This window comes from Mytilus trossulus, chromosome 11 (genome assembly GCF_036588685.1).
Source record: "Mytilus trossulus isolate FHL-02 chromosome 11, PNRI_Mtr1.1.1.hap1, whole genome shotgun sequence".
NCBI lineage: Eukaryota > Metazoa > Mollusca > Bivalvia > Mytilida > Mytilidae > Mytilus > Mytilus trossulus.
The window spans coordinates 35,694,487-35,700,372 of NC_086383.1; the positions used below are offsets into that span (position 1 = coordinate 35,694,487).

At 31.2% G+C, this 5,886-nt stretch overlaps 1 long non-coding RNA gene across 1 annotated transcript; it reads left to right on the plus strand.

Moving 5' to 3' along the window:
• Positions 1-1,143: 1,143 nt before the first annotated feature.
• Positions 1,144-2,079, plus strand: LOC134690330 (uncharacterized). Its single transcript, XR_010101910.1, has 2 exons — positions 1,144-1,256; positions 1,841-2,079. It is a non-coding gene; the product is annotated as an uncharacterized LOC134690330 (long non-coding RNA).
• Positions 2,080-5,886: the final 3,807 nt, after the last annotated feature.

Consider the following 5,886-nt stretch of genomic DNA (forward strand, 5'->3'; position numbering starts at 1 on the left):
ATAAGACAGAAAAATTTCCAGTCCTATTTAAAAAATGTAAAAACTTATGTTTTATGTTACCTGTTGTTTGAATTAATGCCATTTGATTATTTTTTTATGCACGTTTAATAATCAATGTTTCTTTTATTTATTATTTCAAGTTGTCTTGTTCCAGTCGTCAAGAGGTGAGTGTTTACAACATACATTTTTACAGCTTTAGTTTTACAATAAAACGTCATCTATCCAGTTTCATATAACAAATCTTTTAATTCCGAAATGTACTTGAAATGCAATTTAACATCTTGTGACTCAAATCCTCGACAGGCTTTATTCATATTGAAATTACATTACAGTAGTATGTCAAAGAAGTATTCAAGATTGTGTGTTAAAATCTTGCCAGAGCCATGTGTGTCAAGAGTTCACCTTTAATTCAAATCATATCAAATTTTATACTCGAATATAGAGTACTGGTACATTCCTATATTTGTTGCTCGCAAATAAGTGTCATTTATAATTTGAACAGTGTATCGTACTTTGATAATTGGCCGTTTCATAATTTAAAGCATCATGGGTAATTTCATTGTTCGTACCCCAAAATGAAAATAAGGTCACGTCATTGGTTAAATTTCAATTGTTTATGACATTTTTAACCAATCAGGACATTTTGGTGTACACTTTTGAAAATACTACCCATGATGCATAAGATTCTGAAATGGCCAATTATACTTGTGTGTTCACACATGTCACAAGTAATATTTGATATCAATTTACGGTGTATCCACTATCGGATGCATTCAGGGAGGTAGAATTGTTAATAGTGTGTTTCAGATATACCTGCGAGTTAAAGATTTAGAACAAAATGTTGGTCAATTAAAACGATTATATTTTTTGTTTTCCCTTATGTTCAAAGGAGGATGTTTATTTTGTAACTTTTATAAAACATCTCCATCCCCTTAAAGGATTATGCTTACGCGATCAATGCCACTTGAATTTATACTTCAATTATACATGAAAGGAGATGGCATATCAACCCAACTATTTAATATTCAAATGATTTATATAGGTCAACATGCATTTTGTTAAAAAAAAATGTTGTCTTTATGATGTGTAAAGGGATGTAATGTAAAGCAGCAATTATTAACCGATTTATAACATTTCAATCGTTTTAATGTTTTTCTTCTGTATATAACATGTATAATATTAAATGCTCTATTTATAGTCTGTAATTTTTTCAGCGGTTCTTAATCAGTCCGGTGGAGTTGAAGGTGGAGGTGGAGGTAGATATAAGAAAAAAATAATTAGAAGATGTGGTATGATTGATAGTGAGACACCTATCTTAAAGCTACTAAAGAACGACATGTAGTCCAAGATGGCAAGCGTATCATCCTAATGATTAAAAAAAAACGTTGTTTTCTCAAACGTCAAATTTTAAATTACTGTAATACTGATAGTTTTCGAAGGATCTATTTGATAAAACTAAAATTTTAAGCAAACCCCTGTTTTGAAAAAAAGGACATTAAACATGTTAGATAGATATAGGGAAATGTGGTATGAGTGCCAAAGAGACAACTCTCCATCCAAGTCACAATTCAAAAAATCAATTCATTATAGGTCAAATACATGGTCTTCAATACAGAGCCTTGGCTTACACCTAACAGCAAACTATAAAGGGTCCCAAAAAATACAAGTGTTAACGATTATAACGGGAAAACCAACGGTCTAATCAATATACAAACAAATGAAAAACGAGAAACACTTTTGAATCACACCAACAAACGACAAAAACTGAACACCGGATTCATGAATTAGGACAGGTGCAAGTCTGAAGCATATTTGTAATCTAAAACATTTATCTTTTCAGCAGCAACAACAACTACAGCTACAACAACTACAGCTACAACAACTACAGCTACAACAACTACAGCTACAACAACTACAGCTACAACATCAATGACAACTACAACAGAACCTTGTATTGATGACCCACGTCTCAATTGCGATATTGAAGCCTGCGATACAGGCTTAGCTATGTTTTGTCCGGTTACTTGTAATTTGTGTCCATAATGTAGTAGGTGTCAAGCAAATAAAGATTAACGTTTAGTTTTCACTTGCATGAGGAATTGCAGCTCAAGGTGTCTTCATTAATGAATAAAGATTTCAAACGAATTAAGAATCAAATATAAACCAAAGAAGATGTGGAATGATTATTCAATGACATATCTCTTCGCAAGATACCAAATGTATCAGAAATTATCAAATATAGGTCATCGTAACGCCTTCAACAAGAAGTAAAACTCATACTGTTTAATAAGCTATAAAAGGTACCAAAATGACAAATGTAAAACAATTCAAACGAGAAAAACTAAAGGCCTGATTAATATGATGTACCGCAATAAACTACAACCTCCTGAATTGGGACAGGTAGATGCTTACTGTGTCGTTGTTAAATTTCAAGGCTCAGTAAACTACATTTCCGTAAAAATCAGAACGTTCCAGTCCGGTCTTGTATGTAGTATTTTGTATATTGATGTTGAATATTTCTTGTTTTTGCCACATTTTAGATTTTTGTTATTTTCCCTTTCATTCCTTTGTTATCTTCTCACACTTATTCACACAACTTTAGATGTATGTGTCAAAGATATGAAACCGTACTTTAAATCGACATAAAATGAATGCATTACTTCGCAGCGACAACAGATAATATACTTGCAATTTAATTCTGATTTTTGAAACTCGTTTATTCTCACTGAAAGATAGAGTTGCAAATAAGCACATAACATTTCTTAAGGTGTTTCTTGTAGTACTTTATTTAATAATAATTCAATTTATTTTTGATGATTAATTTTCACTTAGTGTATTTACATATTGGAGGACCTATATAATGTATTCACAGTTTTTAAACATGGAATTTTTCCTTCATAACAAAAACAACTAATGTTATACCAAAACCGGCAAATGTCACAACTCACGCAATCGTATCATTATATAAACATGTATCGACATAAATGATCTGATTAGAGATAAATATAATTTTATCAATAATCTTTTTTTCTGAACATCCATTCATTAAAATTCTTCCTGGTTATTTTGAAATTCATAAACAATGTTCATAAATAATCAACTATGAATAAATAAGATGAAAGATCATATAGTTATATAAGAATCAAACTAGAAAAAAATAATTAATTTAAAACACAATTTAAAAATTGATGGAATATTTACCGTTCATTAGGGTCTTTAATTTTTTTATCATTTGAGTTATTTGGCGTGTTTTTCCATTCATTTTTTTCATGTGTATTTTCTGTGTATCGCCTCTTTGGACCATTTTTATCTATTCTTCATTGCTAACACCAACCACCATTTAATTAACTTTCAGAAAATCTTAAATATTAAATATATTAGGAACAGTTGAAACTTCTGACATTCAATAATAGTTCTGTAGTTGTGTATCTAATTAACGTCACGGAAAAGAATCGTAACTGTTATGGGTAAATTGGATAGCGGGTGCAATGTTGTTGTTTTTGAATGTCTACAAACAAAAAATTGCATAAACTTTGCATCGCAAGAATAATTAGCTAGACACTATATTGGTAACCTTAACTACACAAGAAACACGGAAAATATCGTTTCGTCTCAGCTTCTTGTGTGTGTTCTACTTCTAAAATATAAGTGCTTTTACGAGTTAATAAATACAATCAAAGAAATTATCACTTCCTCTTATAAAACATATGAAAAATATGGAATTGCCTATTTTTGAAGTGTAAACAATTCTTTGAAAGTTTTAGATAGGTGATTTTTTGGGGGGACCGGGAATACTTGTGTTAAGTGTAAAATCGTCAAATGTTTTTTATACTATTACAAGAGGAAATAGTCTTTACATTGTATGTACACTATACATCTTTGAAATTGTTTTGTATCTACATCTATCACGGACTGGGATTTGTCTTTTATCTTAAACTTTATTGTATAGATTTAATTTAAGGACACCTCCGGGAGCAGGAATTTCTCGTTGCATTGAAGACCTGTTGGTGACCTTCTGCTGTTGTCTGCTCTATGGTCGGGTTGTTGTCTCTTTGGCACATTCCCCATTTCCATTCTCAATTTTATTAATATCTAATTCAGGTCATGATCAATGCAAGATGATGATTCCGACTAAGCCACAATGCCATTAACAAGGGCATCATGTCTTCAATTTTTCAACTTTATATTTTTACGGGCTTTTGACCAGTTTTGAGTCGATTAAATTCATTTCCCATTTTTATTTTTGAATGTAGGGATTGTACTGAATATAATATTACTTTTCTCCAGTTCGATCCTTCTTACCTTTTAATATTAAAAAAAGTACGATGGAACATGATAATATTGTTTAAATGTTGATTTCAGCGTTTGATGGAGGAAGTTCAATAGTTTCATACATTCTAATCACTACAATCTTTGTGCAAGTCTTTTTCCAATATCAAAAGTGAGTGCAGTATTTTTCAATTCCGAAACGTGGCTGCATCATTGAGACTGTATATTTTTCGTAAATAACTTTCTTACTTTATTTGGGGAAATGAGTGTATTTTAAACTAAGTCTCGTTTTAGTGATGAAATTATATTTCTCATTTGTAAAGTTTTCGGTAAAAATTTAATTCACACTTAAATTCAAAATGTTGAAGTTTTATAGATATTTGTATAAAGTTGCCTTCAACTATTAACAAGAAAAAGGTATTTATATTTTGAACCTGGTGGAGATATTTTGATCAGACGTATACATAGATAACAAACAAAAATTTAATTAGCTTAATTGACAAATGTTTATTTCATTAAAAATGAAATTAAAAAGATGTCTAGATGATTTTTTGCTATCAATTCTAAGAATAGACCACTTTCGAGTTCATCCGTCACCGGCAAAAACTCGTCAATTATGCACGCCTTTATGACGTCATTTACCAGATAGAGGGGCTCGCCTGTATCCCTGCACTATTTACGTTCATCAAGCGTCTTAGTGATCGTCTTTGTGCAGGATAAACTAGAAATAATGGTTGCTCTGTAGGTACTTACTGACAATTCCCTAATGACAGCAGTGTTGATTGTCAATTTTGAGAATTCAATTTGCCGAATAATTCGTACAATATAGAATTATAGTTTTCCAACCACTCGCTCAACATTGGAAGGAAGTGACGACGCCCCTAAACGCACAAATGACGGTGATAAAGGCGCGTATGATTGACGAGTTTTTTCCGGTGACGGATGAACTCGAAAGTGGTCTATTATCACACGATGAAGAACTACCCTTTGATCTTAAAAAAAAAAAAAAAAACATAAACACTAAAACATCGAATAAAGCAACGAAAAAATAAAATAACAAAAACATCTGTTGAATGTCACGCAAATTTGTAAATTTTAAAATTTCATATAATAAGTAAAGTTATAAACATGTTGTGATTTGAAGAATTGACGACTTCAAAATGGTTCTAAATGTATGTATGTGTTACTTTTGGCGACGGTCGGTATTCAAATATTCAGTGCTGAATGCAAAGGTAAGTCCCGTTGTCTTGTTTTAATTTTAGTTTCTTATCATTAATTAAAAGAAATTTTCAAAAGAATTCTTAAATGCAATAACGACTAATATAACAGATTACAAGTGTGTCGAGTTTTGTGATTGGATAACAACACAGAGTTGTCAGTATATATTCAGGAAACTGCCGGTTTATTTATCTGGTTTGCGCTAATCCAGTTTTAATTAGCGTGGGGCACTGTCTTCCTGCGGATAAGTGTTCCAGTGTACTAGCACTCTAAAGTCCTGCAACTACGGTAGGCTAGCACAAAGCAGTCAACATTTACATACACACTTTGGTTTTTTATTTATTTTATTTTATTTTATTTCACTTTTCTTTTTTTTTCTAGTACATACAAAACATCCCA